This window comes from Anser anser (genome assembly GCF_964211835.1).
Source record: "Anser anser genome assembly, chromosome: 7".
In the NCBI taxonomy this organism is placed as follows: Eukaryota; Metazoa; Chordata; class Aves; order Anseriformes; family Anatidae; genus Anser; species Anser anser.
Window position 1 is genome coordinate 31,507,116 of NC_139727.1, and position 17,319 is coordinate 31,524,434.

General features: G+C 37.4%; 1 long non-coding RNA gene across 2 annotated transcripts in view; it reads right to left on the bottom strand.

The window, feature by feature from the left end:
• LOC310902335 overlaps window positions 1-17,319 on the bottom strand; it is a 194,681-nt gene that overhangs the window by 47,879 nt on the left and 129,483 nt on the right. For both annotated transcript variants that reach the window (XR_014586641.1, XR_014586642.1), the window contains exon 2: window positions 3,745-4,000. This is a non-coding gene — a long non-coding RNA (uncharacterized lncRNA). The remainder of the gene's footprint in view (window positions 1-3,744; window positions 4,001-17,319) is intronic.

The following is a 17,319-nucleotide window of genomic DNA, read 5'->3' on the forward strand; positions in this document are numbered from 1 at the left end:
GTCTGAAAAGAAAGAGGGTAGAAATATTTTTGATCTAGAAAGACGTCTTAATGTGACTTCAGAAAATTGAGAGAAAGAAAAAAACAAAGATACTGCTGTGGTTTTTCAGACAAACACAATGCAAGTTTACTCTCAAAAACGTTAGAGTTCTGATTTTTTTCCATTAATATAATTTGCTGAAAATGTTCTGTTACAGACACTGTCTCACTTTGCCAAAATTTTCCAACTTAATCATTTCCTTTAAACACTAAATAAAAATGCTTCTAAAGCATATTTTTAAAATATTATTGTCTGTTGAGCTCATGAATTCACATAGGAAGAAACAATTACTTTTTTCAAATGTTTTTCTAGTTCATGCAGGAAGATTGTTGTTTCTCTTTTTTAAGTTTTGAAATTTTTATTTTTATTTTTCCTCTCTTCTGGGATGCACCACCTTTTCCTTTTACATTATTATTGTTTTTTTTTTTTTTTTTTTTTTTTACAGTAACTTTGAAGACAAATGTGATTGCATTGTGAGAACCTTTATATCTTGCCTTGGGAAATGGAACAGGTGTCATGACTATCAAGCAATGTGCCTGCCCCTTTGCAAACAACTATTATGGCTTGATAGTTGAGAACTGCTGCCACTGTACCAGCCCTCAAGTAGTTGAATGAATGTTAGAATAATTAGGTAAATAGCTTATCTATGCAAATAAGTATTTGAGCTGATATTTGATCATGCATTCTTAGTCTTTCTTATTGTCCAGGACCAAACGTAATATTTGGTAATTTGGACAATTTACCAAATACTGTCAAAGAAAGAAGAAATAACTAAGAAACAATGTAAGCAAGCTTGTCCTGCCAACTGCAAGATGGTCAGGAACCTTTTTGAGAGATAGTCCTAATTGTCATGAAATGCCATAATTTATTTGGTATAGCAGATTACAGTCAGAAAAGCACAGGGAAGGCATTAAATTCTTTGGGTATGTAGCTCTGCATCTACGGAAGAGGGTGAGTAGAAAACTCTGGAAGGCTGCAAGTGATAAAGTTGGTATGCCTTAGGGAATTAACACCTTGCATCTGGAAATTATAACCATGCTCCTGAAACTTGGGAGCTGGCTGGATATATTCCTTCCACTATTCTGCCAAAACAGAATAAAATGGGTAAGTGAATTTAGTTGTTCCTGGATGATTTTGATTCAAAATAATCAAATCATAGTGATTTTGTTTGCTTATCTAGATATTTGAACAGTATTAACTGCCCTCATGTTTTGGCTGCAGCTAAAAAAAGCTATCTTGCTTTTGTACACAGATATCTAGTCCACTGCTGAAGTCCTTTGTTTTGGATAGACTTAGACTTTAAAAGCAGACTCTCTCAGTAACAGAAATCCTGTATTTTTTTTTTTCTCTAAACATGCTAGTGCATCCAATTTAGTACTAGAGTAATAAAGTTATCTTTTTCAGGTTCTTTCTTTCTTAGAGGTGTTTGGTTTTCAAAAATAATATAACTGCAGGCTGAGATACTTGCAACACAAAAGAAGTCAGTACAGCAGTACTGCAAGATCAATGCATCTGAATAAAATAATCATAAGTGTAGCTAAAGCAAAACAGGGTTATTTGCTTCCTTGTTGTTACACAGAAGTCTTGACATCTCTGACACTGGTAATTTTATTCCAGAGACCATTTGTTCCCACAGTTGTAGCTGTGACAAAATATCTTCTGAGCATCTCTCTAAAAGGGAGATCTAAAGTCCTCTGAATGTAAAGATGCCTTTGCAAGGAATTTCTTGCCTTTTGATCAAACTTGAAACTTACTCATCAGTATACTGTTATTTTAGTTCAACTTTTTTTGATGACACCTATACAAATATAGTAACTCTAATCTAAAGACAACATATAATGAGTCCCCTACACCTTAAGTCTTCACATCTTATCTGATTTTGTTAATCCCATCTTTGTATTTCAAGGTATCTTGTTTGCTTGGCCAACATGGACTACTATTCTGTAACCTCTTATTTATACTTATAGCCCTTCTTCTAGCTTGATTTGGAAACAATGTGTTAGAAATGCTGAGTTCTTTTCAATGCCTTCATTACAAAACAAATGTCATGGGAAAAAATATTATGCTTCAGTTTAATCACAGAAATTGAAAATTGAGCCAGAGGTAATATCTTTGAAGGACAGAGGAAGCAGATAGAAAATACGGGACTGTCCAGAGACATTTACACATAGGGTAAACCATTAATGGGCAATGAATTTATGACACAACTTTATAAAATATTTTGTGTGCCCAAAACAACTAAAAAGGGGCATAAGACACTTTAGACACACATTTTAGGCACTCAGTTTGGGTGAGTAGTGTACCAAGACACCCAATTTAGTTGATATAGTAGGACAAGCTTCTCTGGAGAGCAAGTCAGAGCAGGTGCTACAGGGCTGACAGTATTTCCTATCATATTAAAGTAGAATTGGATCAAAATGGTTTAACTTGTTACACTTGACTGTAAAAACTCTGTACCGACTTGTCAAAATCAGAGAGTGAAATCTGTGCTATGAAACGCTTAAAGTATTAAGACACCCAAGCAGTTAACCCCAGGACTGAACAAATGACAACACAATAAAAGCTAATAAAAGGAAAAACAAATAAGGCAAGAGAACACAAGCCAAGATGCTGCAAATGTAAATACTTCTCAGTCCTTCTGCAGTATTCTTCATGTATATTCTGCACTGTTTCAACTACATTTCTCTTTTCACTAAAATCGTATAGAGTTTACCAAGAACTTAATCCCAGCTGGAACATCGCATGATTATTCTAATCCATGGTATAGAGCCCACTGCAGAGATGCAGAGAGTTAAGGATGGCTTGTACAAAAGCCCATATAATTTAGAGCATGATGTTTCAACACAAATTATGTACATATATGTGAAGGTCCCCAGCAATAATAACACATCAGGTATAAAATAATTCGTATTTTCAGGATGTTTTTCAGATATTCATTACAAATAATTATTAAATGGACTTTTACCAGGAAAAAAAAAAAAAAGAAATACAAGATCTCCTAAATTCCAAAAATGTCTTCTGAACTTTCAATGCAAAAATATTGGTGAAAATTTAAAACATTAATTTTTCAAGCCAAATATATCAATCTCTTTTGATTTTGCATTTTTGGCTCTTTGCATTGTGCTTGGCTGATTCATTCAACCAAGTTTCCAAATCTTAGTTCTGTGCAGGCTGTGCTTTGAAAAACAAGATCCATCTGGTAGATTCAGACCACAACACCAGAAAAAGGATTAAATCACATTATATTTTTATCATTTTCTTTCCTAATCTTAGGAGGAACCCAGAACTTCAGTCGTGATGAGAAAAAAGTTCTCCATTTTCATGGAAGAAATTAAATGCCCACTTGACAACACATACTGATATACAGCAATACACATACACAGCAATACTGTGCTGGGTATCAGTTAAGACTCTTGAGAGCTTGTAACCACTCTTAATAGCTAGCCTAGGGAGGCAGACTCAATAGCAAGGTGTTGCATCTGACTTGACTACAAGTAATCATAAGTTAAATAAGGACAAAACACTATTACACTGTCCAGGAAGTGAGAAAACAACCTGAGAGTTCCCTCACTATTAGTTCAAGTGCAGACTAGGCTTGCTTTTAACGGTGGATGAAAAACAAGTCAGGCATGTAGATTTGCTAACTGCAAAACTTTTAAATCTCTGTATGCCACATGGCCTTTCCCCCCAAAAAACATTTCTTACCTGGGAAACTGAAGGGGAGTTACCTTTACCATCAAAAGTTTAGTAAAGCTGACACACATGTAAAAGTTCTGCATTTCTTCCAGTAGAACCAGAGTGGGATGCGTGCAGCTAGCAGATCGGGATAGCATGTGTTCAAAATAACAAGCAGCTACCAGCTGATCATCCAGAGATAAATACTTCTGAATTCAGTGGTCATTGGGTGTCTCCAGCACCTCTGAGGACAGCCAGAAGTTTTGATATCTCCAAATCTCTATGCCTGTGTGAGAAATAAATAAATAAATAATAATATTATTAATAATAATAAAAGCTGGGAGAGTATTACTTTGCCAAAGAGTTTCCTATTCAAACATGATGTGTGTAATTAAGGCTATTTGCTTCTAACTTCTATGTCCTCAAGACTCAGCTTAGAAACATACAAATCTATCACAACCTGACGTTCAATGAAAGAAAAAACACAGGGCTGAACTCTTTGCACAGTGGCTATTTTTAACCAGGGAATAACTTAAAATACAAAGGAAGGAGACAAGAAAAGGAAATCATGCAGGGACTGTCAAGAACATGTCAAAGTTGCAATGTCTATGACAAGAAAATCAGCATGAGGCTTTCTTATTTCTTATCCTTCAAGACTTAACAGCCATAAAAAAAAAAAATCTTAAATATGTGATTTGTATGTTAGTTAAAGATTAATTGTTTACAAAAAAAAAAAAATCAAAGAAAAGCTTACTGATAACTTCCCATGGATGGCAACAGTCCCTGTAACAAATTTTTAGTGATGGGAATTAAGTATTGGGAAGAATTAATAAATCTGTTCTGTTGCTATTGGCTTCAAATTTCAAGGGCCAGATGACACCATGATGCAAATAATCTTTTAGATTTTGTTGGTGTTTAATTAATTAGACTGGAGATAATGTAAGCTTTTGGTTAATGGTATCATATAACTCTGCTGTATGACTGCTTCGCTCTTAAAATTTCCCTGACTTGAGGGTAATTTTAGTTAAACAGCAGTTAGCCAGGCTGTTGAGGAAATCCAGATGGCTGATTTTTAGCCGTTTGAGACAGCATACTGGTACTAAAATATAGTGGCAGTAGTTGCAAGAGCAAATTTTTTCTTAAGGTGATGCTCTGCTTTACAGTCAGGGAATGTCCAAAACTGCAGGCATCTGAAAGTACAAAAACAGTTTAAATGGGGTTTAAATCTCAAATTCTGATTTTTAATCTGGTGTAGTCAATTGCACTCATTTCATTAGAAGAAAAAATGCAGAGGATCAAAATTTTGGATGCAATATCTCATCCTTAATTCAAGGTTGAGTACATCTCCAGCAAACTAACAAAACTCCAGATAATTCAAACATTTGAAACTTAAAATAATAAGAGAAGCTTTTGTTTTAACACTAATTGTTCTTCCCTTTCTCTTGGGTATAGAAACATTTTTGTGATGCTGCCCCTTCTTCAACGGTCTTTTCTGCTGGTAACGAAGGTGACATTAATTGCCCTCCTTCAAGAAAGCCAAAATGATCTGCTGAGGCTGTTTTTGTTGATATCTCTAATGAGTATGAACAAGTTTTTCTGAAGACAAAATAAGACAAATACCCAGAGAGCAAGGAAGAAACAACAGCAAAGATAAATACGCTGTTTCTGTTACTTATGATCTTTGCTCAAAGTGGCTATGTAAGTGGGAAATGGGTTCTCTGCACATCCTTATCAGCTGCCTAGAGCCAGTTAAACATACATTGCTGTTAGGCTTTCTCTAAGAAATAACTGCCTCCCTGGCCCCAGACTGAGAGCAGCAAAGACAAAAATACAGTCTTTTTTGGTCAAACCAGATTCTTTCATTTCATTAAAGGCAAAGAAGGAAGAAAGTAAACAGACTTGGAAACAGAAAGAGCATGCAATGAGAGGTATGCAGCAGTGGGAGGATAAGTTATGCTCCAGGTGAGAAATACTAATTTTATTTGTGTGGCAAACTTTGGTCAGGGTTCCTCGGAAGGTCAGAGAAATAAAGGCTGAGTGATACTCCAGTGGATGCTGGGTCTTAAAAGCTTGAAAGGAGGGCAGAAAAGGTGGAGAAGGTTACTTGTTTCTGCACATTTATTCTGTTGGTCTCAGAATCAAATTAAAAAGAAAATCTCAGAAGAAGCATTCTCTCCATCTTCCACTCAGCTTACTCTTCTTTCTAATGCATCTGTTTATATCAGGGATTGCCAGTGATTTATCATCAGGGCCTAAGCCGAGTGATGAAATGGTACTAGCACATTTAATTTTTGATTCTGTCCATTTTTCCATTTGTAATTTTAAGCTAATTTTATAAATAATTAATTTTTCTTCTTCTTCTTTTTTTTTTTTTTTTTTTTAATCACAGCCAACATAAGCTGTTAAATCTGTGCTCCCAATCCAACCTTGACAACAAACACATTTCCTTTTGAAACTCTTACAGGAAGCTTTTACTTTGTAAACCTCTTTTATTTCTTTATACTCTCTTTATGTTAAAAAATACAAAACCTAAGTGATGCAATGCATTTAAGCTGTGCAACTACAGCTATTGATTTAGCATCCAGAAGAAATATATTTTCTATTAATTCAATATAGAAAAATCAATGTAGTGTCCCAGAACTTAAAGTTCATCTTACTCAAATTTATACAAAATCTTACTCCTTTATATGCCGTGACAGTGTCTTATTTTGTACTCTCTGTTGAATGAAGATGGCAGAAGCCAAACAGTTCCTGAACCAGATAGAGATTAAATGATCCCTCAGCTCCCGAAACGGTTCTGTTCTCATGGTTTTCTGCCATTCTCTCTGACTTACTGGGGGATGCCTGTGGCATGCTGGTGTACAGCTGGAATACCTCTTCCCATGCATCAGGAGCACCATAACGCAAAGTCCAGAATGCCCATTTCATTCATCATAACAATAACTGGATGTGCCCGTGGAGACATAAATAAAAATGACCTTAGATAATATTGGAAGGGTCTCCAGGACTCACCATCATTAACTGTTATGATATTTATGGCTGCTTTGCTGTAATGAAAAGCATGATATTCTCTTGACTACATTTCTTATTACGAGTTTAGCAGGCTAATATATGAAAATCATGTTTGAAAATAATGAAACTGAAGTTTTTGTTTTGGTAATGCTAAACTCTAAGCAAGGAAAATAATTTTTCTTTGCTTCAATTATGCAACTACTTCTCCATAACATGTCTTCAGTGACAGCCAGCTATTTTTTGAGCCAAGAATGGATAGACCTCCAGTCACTTTTCAGACATCTGGACTGCCCAAAGGCTTTCCATTTCTCATGTCAACTTTCGGAAGACATAAGGCAGGTTTCCCTGCAGCCCAGCGGCCAGATTTTGCTCCCATGGCCTCCAGTAGGTTCAAAAGTGTGAGCAGGGTTGAACTGGAACTAACCACACACAGATTAACTTAAAGCCATTACAAAACTGCAGCCTGAGGAGCCTAGTGATGGCAGTACTCGAGGGCTATTCTAAGTATCATGTCTCATAAGACTTGTTTTCTCCAGACCTATCTCTCTTCCTGCCCTTTTTCTTCTTTCCCAGTATCCCTTAAGCAGGATGTCAAAACAAACAGTACTCAAGTGGGAGACAAACGTTTGACTGTGTCATGTTAAAGTGAGTTTCTGATTAGGCTGCGCTATCCCTCAGTGCTCCAGAAGGCATCTCAATTCATCTAGGGAAAAATCTTACATGAAAATTAAATAGCAACCTATGTCTACAGAGAACTGCAAAATCACATCTGTATTGCAGCTGATATTACTGTCTTTAGAAAAGCTCCACAAAGGACTTCAGACAAGTACAAGGAAAGTAAGCTGAGCCATAAACATTAGGTTATTCACGTAGAAGGCCAAGGTCGTGCTGAAGTGTCTTCCTATTTTTCTGTTTTTCATGTTCTGTGAAAAATCAATATTCCTCTCAGATATGTTATATCAGACATTGGGCTGAATAACAGTACCTTTGCACTGCATGTCCCTGACAATCTTTGGAGCAGCCAGAGACTTGGATAGGATTCAAAATAATGATGGATTCCACTAGAAAGGCTGAATTAGAAACTTCAAACCAGATCTACTTCCTTCATTTGAAAGCAGTGGACTTACTCCTTTTTTTTTTTTTTTTTCCTTTTTTCCAGGGCTAGGGTCAGCCCTTTACAAGGACAACAAATTGGACCAATTGAGGCATCATATTGTGAGCAGGCAATAGTGAGTGAGCTGATTGCTGCAGTGGAGCTGGAGAACATTTGAGAGACCAGATTGACCTTGCGAAGACCGAGTGACTCACATCATTGGAAAAGAGAGTGGTTCTTACCAAGACCAAGAGTTGTCATGCTGTATGCATGACAGCAAAAGACGACAGAAAAGAAAATAATTGTATGCATATGCAAATTGCCAGCAGTCTGTACTTCTATTGAGCATATAGAATCCATGACCAAGCTGACACTTCTGTTGTGTTCAGCAATTGCAGTATAATACCCAAGACCTATTGAAAGCAAGAGAAAAGTGGTGTAGCTTTCACATTATATGTCAAAACAGTCCAGAAAATATCACCTTTCCTTCCTAATCATTTGTTCCGCTTCCCCTGATCACTATGTAATACATGACCAAAACAAGAACTTAGAGGGAAAGCATATTCTTGCCCAAATAAAACTTAAAAGATTTTCAAATCTTATGTCTCTTCCTTCTGAATAAAGACACAAAAGAAAAGACAATTTCCATAAAATGAAAATCCCTCAAAAAAATAGATATTTTGCCTAATTTTATATATATATATATTTTTCCGCTACAAATAGAGCTATTTCTTCAAATGAAGAGAAATTTTGAAACACAAAGCAAAGCAAAAAGAACCTCTAAAGTGTAAGAAAATCAGTGATTATTCAGTGTGTCAAAATCAAGCTGTGGATAATTTCCACGTCAGCCTATTCAAAGAACTGGCACATAATATTGAAGGCAAGGTGCCTCAAGATCAGTTGTAACTTTGTCATAAAATGGGACTTTTCAGATGAATGCCACAATGAAGTGAATATATCTTGACAGAGAGTTCAGTCAGGGAATGACTATGAGCAGTGATGTGATGTTAGTGTGAGAAAAGTTGATGCAAACCTGATGGACTGTTCTACAGGCCAACACATTGATGGCATACAGAGACTCTCTTTGGACTTTTGTACACCAGGCATCTACCAGCTGGTTGGTTACTTATGTTGGAAATGGACTCAGTGACTTAAGGAAATCCAGTGCCAGAGTTAGATAGCAACATTTATCAATTTAATTTTCACATAAAAAATGTGCTAACTTCTTCTCTTTCTTGGAGCAGGTTGAATTTCAACAACCTCGGTATTTTCTGATCCACAAATATCTCCAAATCCCTGCTTAACTCTCATAAAAATCTCTCAGATACTATTGTCCTTTGAAGTTATAACTATTTGGTTTAGCTAAGCATCTTATCATGTCTTCAGCAACTCAGTCTTAGTTGATTCATCTTTCTTATTACAAGGAAAAGGGAGTCAGAAGAACAAGAAAGAGACCTAAAGGAACATAGTACCTTATTAATTATACAGGGACATCAACAGGCCAGAAAGCAAAAGAATTTTCTTGCAGTCCTTGCAACAATGAAATGTAAACAAGTAACGCATGTGTTACCACAAAATTTTAGTTCTGATTTTCTGTTCTGAAAAACAATCTAAGATTTAAGCTTTTAGTCAGAGCTCTTGGCAATTGTGTTACACCCTGATTTGTGTAATATACGTCAGTAATACCCTAACTGAAGATACAGAGAGATAAGTGTCCTCTACACAATCATACCTACAGCAAGCACAGTTGACAGTATAGAGAATGAATTTGTTGTGCAAACTCATTCTTCATTATCAGTCATTCAGAATTTTGGCCACCATATGGAGATGAAGTTTTTACATATTAGGTCTGTCTGCTTGACCATCCAAGACTGACAAACTGTGGGTAGTTTCAGATGAAATGTTTATTTTGTCATTGCTGAAATCATTTTGAAGGGAAAATATATAACACTGGCTTTACTGACTTGTAAGATCCTGGTCTTCATTTCTCTGAACAGTGATCTTTCCCTACATTCTGGAGCAGCTATTTATGTCTGAGGAGAAAATAAACTCTTATCAATGTCTTTTGTCATTCCTGTGAAAAGCTCTCCAAATTTGATCATGCAATAAGGCTGGAAAAAATACAACTTACACATCACACATTCTGTAGACTATGTAATTAGCCACTCTAATCTCCAAAGATTTCACCTTCCTTAAGCTCACCTTTTGCTACGTTTATGTAGCAAAATGAAGGCACTTTATTGGGGAATGTTAAGAAAAACACTAAAAATATAGAGGAACTAACAGCACTAACAGACCTGAACTAAGATTTTAAATATTCTACCCTCATTTATCCTCTCCTCTGGGACTGGCAAAATACCATAGCTGCAATTTCTGTATACATGGGTTTGCTTGCCTTATTTGATAAATGGGTTCAAGTTAGGCTATGAAACTTGCAGGCATAATACTTTTACAGTATTTTTCGCTTTGGTAACAGATCTTAAATAAATCAACCTGATCAAATTGAATTCAAATGAATTCCTTCAACAGATATAAGTGTTAACCAGATGTGATCACACACTGTTTTAGGCAAACAAGAAAACACAGAGGAGAAAAAAGATAAGGGAGCCAATTTTAAAGGAATAAAATGAAGAGCTTGCAATCTCTGCAGAAGAGCTTCTCCATCCGCTGCAGAAAATATCTCCCCCAAACCCTAAAATGCATCCAAAATTCCCACATCTGTTTGTTCACTAAAAGAAACCACCTGTGAAACACTGGCAAACGATGGTCTCACTGATGCTTCATGTTGGTCCATATAAAGGATGAAGAACTAGGATCCATCATGAGTCATTCATTAGCTCAGTACAGAGGGTGGGTTGGCTCATCTAGAGTAGCCAGAATCAACTGGGAAGCTGCTACGGGAGAGAAGGAGTTGCTGGCTGACTTTTAGAGAAAACTTACTGAGAGCTTAAGAACATATCATTTCACTTTGCAGGAAGATTGAGAATTTTTGCAGAAGGCCCACTTGACAAAGTAAGGAACTTCTTAACAAACTACTGAAATTAAATGCAAGAGAGTATACAAGAAGTGGAAAGGAAGACAGGGAGCAGGAATATGAAAGAACTGCTTTTGCAGGGCTGAAAAAGTCCAAAGCCCAGCTGGACCAAAAGCTAGCTAAGGATGTCCAGGGCTATAAGAAGATATTCAAGAGGTATGATATTTTCAAAGGAAGTTCTGAGAAAACGTGTGTCTGCGGCTGAATGGGGAGACAGCATGGTACTAGATGACAAAAAAAGCTGAAGAGCTCCCTGCCTTGCTTGCCTCAGTATTAACAGGCAAAGCCTGCTCCTGTACTTGTAGGTATACTAGAACAGCTTAGAAAGAGGAAGACAGCCATCAGTGGATGAGGAATAGAGCGTGAGGAACAGTTTGGGAGGCTGTCACGCTGAGCTGCAATGACTAATCACGTTACAGGTTGGTGAGTCTGGTTACCCCAAATTAGTGGCATATTTTTGTCTCTAGTCTCTTTAGTCATTACTTCTGTAGGCAATTTTATCTGCAAGAGAAGGAAAAGTGGAAAGGGAAAAAGATCAAGCAGCTGACAAGCATTAGGTATACTGAGTTGTTCCAGTCTTGTTCCTGCACGTGGTGTTCTCAGTGGGGACAGTGCATTTGTATGCCCATGGTACATGAGGGGCTGGGAGAGCACAACTCAGTGCTGTGGTATGAAGAAATGCTTGTCTGTTCCCTCTCTCTCTCCCACTCACAACTCCCCCCTTCCCAAAATTAACATTCGAATTGAAAGTTCAAAAGGTGTCAGGGCTAACAGGGGTTACTCATGCAAATCAAAGGCCAAAGAAACACCTAGCAATGTGACCAGAGTCATAATGTCTGCATTAATAAAAAAAAGCCAGTCAAAACCAATGATTAAGTCATTAGTTATAAAAGCTCTTCATGTTCTAGCGACTTCTTTTCTCTGCTTGGAGAGCAACGTGCTACTCTGAATCATAATGATGTAAAAAAAATCATATATGAAATCCAGTTTTGTTGTAATTTGGCACCTGCAATGAGCAAGCTAGCAGAGTGTTTCCTAAAGATATGACACAGCATTTTTCCTCTTTTACCTTAGAATCTGCACCACCGAAACATCCTACATACTGATTCAAACTCTAGATGCTAATGGACCCTAGCATTATTTTGGTAGGAATCTGCTATCAGAGATGATTCCTCCAAAGGAGAGAGGGAGGAAAAGCTTCTTTCCCAAGGAGTGAAAGCTCTGTGCAAGGGAATGTGAATGGTGATTTGCTATTTGACAGCTGATTATATGAAAATTTTTAGATAGAAACAACAAGACTTTCTGACCTACAATTTTCTCTTTTCACAAGAACACTTCCATTACAAGAGGAAACAAAGTCCCATCCTACCTTATCACAAGCTTAACTGTAAGGACATTTTTTCTCAAGGACTTCCTGAGCCACAAATGTACCTGCTTTCCCAGTGCTGTTGGCCTTGTATCCTTCCTGGTGTTTGTTTTGATAATTCTTACCTCTACATGGCCAGCTTCACCATCACTGCTGGCTGGCTGACCAACTAGTCTGAGTCTGTAAAGCTCCAGTGCCATCAGCACAGGTAGGCTGATTAGGCCTGACTTACAACGTCTATCTCTGGACAGCTTCATCCTTTGTGATCCAGAAATTATAGCTTTTATATGATCAGTGTTTTAGGGAGGCAAGTTTTGTCAAATTAACTTGAAAAAATTGCAAGGCTGGCATACATTGGTGTTTATGCTCCGCATTCATGATCCTTAAGAGTATGGAGATAACTCTCACAAGATGAAGAGATACCTGGCTATAAGACACCATTTGAAAGATACTTCAGAAAACAAGCCATATGGCAAACTATCCAAAAGAAGGCTTTACACCAGGCAGAGGGATCAGGGGTGGAGATGCTTGCTAAGAGAGCTTTATTCCCACAGCTCACACCAGCTGGTGCAGAGCTGAGAGGTTACTGGTATTTAACATGATACACCACTCATCTCTCAGAGTCTTACGTAGACAGCATCCAGCCCCGAAAGTGATGCACATCAGCTGTAACCTCAGCAAGTGAGAATGTGGCTAACTTGACAAGAGCGAGTGAAATATTCCATAAGAAAGCAGAGGATTCAAAGAGGTTTCAGCAGGAGAATTTCCAGCTCCACATGATCAAGAAACACAAATTAGCTCCTTGCTGATGACTTTCTACTTCACGTCCCCTCCATCCATGGTCAAATTCATTACCTTCAAGATTCTGAAAATTATACAAATAAAGTGTCTGCAGTGATTTTCAGTCACTATCATTTATATCAGATGATTACTTTGTTAAAAAAAAATCCCATTTTCAAATTAAATGGACCCATTTAAAATGAACAAAGAGGTGAACAATAGAGGAAATATTCTGAAAGAGACCTGTTGTTGAGCAGAGCATCTCACAGTCTGCCATGAAGAATTCAGATGATTTTAAATTAACGAACCAATAAGAATACAAATTGATATTCATGTTATCCCCAAGGGTACAGAAATGACATTAGTGCTAAGAATGTTTTATTGTATTTTGTTTATAAACTAGAAGGTGTCTGTGTACCTACACTGCCAGTCAGCTCCCAGGAGAGCCTCAGGAACACTTCTTGCTGACAAGCTGTGTTTACAATAACAGAAACTACTTGCATTGAATTATTTTCTCTGGTAGTCAGCTTCCCACTGTCTAACATACAGAAACAAAGAGAACTGTGGAAAAAGAATTATATACATGTTTTCTTGTCCAGGTGTGCTCATATAGTCACGTGAAATTCTTGTGTGAATTTATTTCTCACAGCCAAAGAAGACTCACAGAAATGGGATTTTGATAGCATCTCGGTAAGCCTCATTATTTCCTCTTGTCAGCAGCAACCTCATTTTGCAGTAGGGTAGCAGAAGTAACAGACTTTAAAATGACCATGAGAGGTGTATAGTTGGGGCTGTGACGGAGAAAGATGCCCCTAATTTTGGCTGGGCACAGAGTAATAATCCCATCCAGACTGTGCTCAAAGAGAGAGTTCAGACTGACTAAATCTGACAAATCTGTGGCTCTAAGATGCAGTACGACTCCAAATTCCAGTGAAAAAAAGCACCAGAAGCTGAACTTAGGTGCTCATAGAGCAGATCATTTGCAGGGGATAGTCAGCATAGCCACAGACAGAGCATCACAGGGAGGCTGGAAACATTCGTTGAAGAGACATGCAAGATTGCCGCTGAACTGTTATGTAGCTAAAACCTTCCCTACACCCACCTGCACTGTGCTTATTTCAAAGCAGCTGGAGAATGGTCAAACTTGATTGCAAGAATTTGCAAGAATAAAAATTCCCCAATCTGCAATTAGATTAGAAAGCATCTAGCCTAAGTTTTGATATTTTTTTTTCCCTGAGAGCTGAGCTCCCCTAAACCCTAAGCAGAAACTAACTCAAATTTTAGAATTATTCATCATCCAGGGATAGACTATGAGTAGAGTTTTAATACAAAGAGAAATAAATAAATAAATAAATAAATAAGTATTGAACATATAGTTCCTGAGGCCATCTGGAGAATCTAGAGTGAAAAATAAAGTCTACTTTCCAGGGATGTGAAGGATAAATATTTTTAAAAAATCAAAAAGATACAGGAATTATCCCAGAAGATAATTATATATACACTATATATATATAAACACACACACATATGTAAGTATTAAAAACACAAGCAAACAAACAAAAAAAACTTGTGATTTTTAAGTTCAGCTCATGACTACTAAGTATCTGTGTTTGGTAGCACTATTTTTAGAAGTTTATTAACCAATTATATGAAACAGTCATCCTTTTTGCAGCCTTGATTTGAGGTTGTTTTTCTGAATGAGGAAAACAAAATGAAAATCTGGGGGTTCAAACAGAGAAAACATTTGCTTGTACCTAAGTGCAGTGTTCTAGTTAAATCCAATTAGAAAGAAACAGATTTTTTTTCCCTTAGCAGCAGCTGAAACATACTGAATTTAACTTTCAAGTACTTTGCTCAAGTAAGCATACGCACGTACTTTTTAAAATACTGTTGTTGATAGTTGGATCTATGAATTTAATATTGAACATATTTCAACGTTTCCATCTTAGGTCAAACAGCCAGTTATTTGCATTTAAATGGATTACCAGCATACATTTCTCCTTACTCTATGTACTTTTCATGTAGCTGTTTGATATGAACATTTCTACTGATCCAGACAGGAGTTTAGTAATCAGGGCAGGAGACAGGTCAATGCACTAAAAATTAGACTTAATGCTGTTCCCATATATATTATCACAATGATGTCAAATTCTTCCATGGAGCAACTCGCCTCAGCCCGTTGGTCTCCTGTTGCACAAAAAGGAGCTTTGAAGGATAGGCTGATGTAGCACCTTGATATAGCAGAGACACCTGATAGAGATGAAGGCTGAAATATCATGCTCCTCTGAAGTCAGCTCTAACCTTCTTGTCCTCCTGACTTTTAAACATTGCAACCTCCGTGCTGCCAGAACAACATACAATTGCTTAAAAGAGTAGCATGAGTTCCCAGTTGAATGTTACGTGTCTTAACTGTGCTGTTACAGGAGCTCAGTGGCAAAGGTTGAAATGGGCCTTATGGAAGCTGGTTCTCAACTGCCCAATTTTTACCCAGCATGCTGGCAACATCACTCACTGTCTTTGGCACAAATACACACAATAGTTTGTCAGCCCAATGGCTTTATTTCAAATACTGAGAGGAAATTTATGTTAGATGTGAGTGGGAAAAGAAACCAAAAAACAACAACAGCAACTACAAAAAACGCCTTGACTTTACTTATATTTAAGTTCCGTAAAAAATCATCCAGAAAGGCTGACGATCGTCCATATTTAGACATTCATGGGAGCGTGTTAGACACATGATGATGAGCAAATTTCACACGGAGGTTGTGCTGAGGAGAATGAGCTCAGCCTAGGAGACTGCTCTGGGGTCTGCCCAGCATTATTCTCTATGCTTTAATGAAATCTGTTCAGAAACACATAAGCATGTTTGCTGATTGTTTTTGATACATACACAGGGTCACTCACACATTTCTTTAAACAGAAACACACAGCAGGAGGAGATTATAACATATGGAGGAGTTTGGTGAGGCTGTAGCCATTTCCCATCCCTAATCTATGACCACCACTTAGATTCCCGCACTTGGGAAGATTGGCTCTTCTCTAATCAACCCTGCTCTTGCTGGGGCTCATGACACTAAAAAATAAAAAAGAAAAAAAAATTGCCAACAATTTGGCAAATCCTTCCCTGCATCTGATTCTACTTGACCCACTTCTACAATTAGAGGGAATAGGAAGGATTTTAAACACAATATAAACACAACAACAGAAAAATCAGAGTTTGAGTAACCTCAGAGACATATTCACAATTCCAGCTGAGCAAAACTCAGTAGGAAATCTCTTGGCCAGCACTCTGATATCTACAAGTTTACTTTGAAAAAGCTAAGTTGTCCAAATCTTTATGCTATCCACATTTAAAAAATCACCACCAGAAGGATTTATGGCAGGGTGCATAGACAATTACATTGCTCTATTTGTTACTGTGGAAACACATTTTGTGACTGGCAAAAGCTATGAGAAAGATATTGAATGAACTTCTGAGAAACAATATTTTAAAATTAAAGCCGAACACTGGTTTTAGCCACATCAGAGCGTTTTAGCCTCAAGCCAGTTGTGAAACACAAGGGAGTCAGCAGGAAAGTTCCAATGAGTCTTGCTGGGATTGATTTTGTAGGACTAGCTCTGTTTCATATGGTGGGAAAATAAAAGTAGAGTCAACTAATCAAACTATTGCTCTTGCAACTAGAGAGCTTTTCTCAGAAGTGGGTGCAATGGAGAGTAAGAGCACGATGGCAATAACTCCTACTCTCTGTGAATATTTTCCAAGCAATCCAGCCATATCACATTAAGCCATCTAGACCTTGGTCCTTTAAGTACCTCTTTTAAATCTTAAGCTTTCCACATGCCTTTAGTCATGCAGCACTATCGAACTTCCCAGAAGTTTACTGAAAGATATAAGGACAGATCTGTATATGCAGGTTGGTGACTGCAGCAGCTTTTGCTATTGCATTGGAATGCATGCGGGCAAACAACCTGAACGCTGCTCTTCCTGGCAATGAACACATTTGAATAGATGACTGTGAAGCTGTCAGTAGTTTGATTTATGCACAGACCACCTAAGTGACCTAGCATTTCTTCTTAATTCCTGGGCCAAACAGAACACGTTCAAAAAAATCACTCCAACTTGTGATAACCCAACTACCAATAAGTGATTAAAAATTGAATGGGCTCAATATCATTCAAAAACCAAACAAGGGGTTTGGCTCAATACCCCTAACCACGTCTTCCAGAGATTAGACTTGAAACAGTGCCAGACCCTGCAGGATAATGACTTCTCTTTTTCAATTTTTAAAATAAATTTATTACCTATCCCTCAGTTTCACT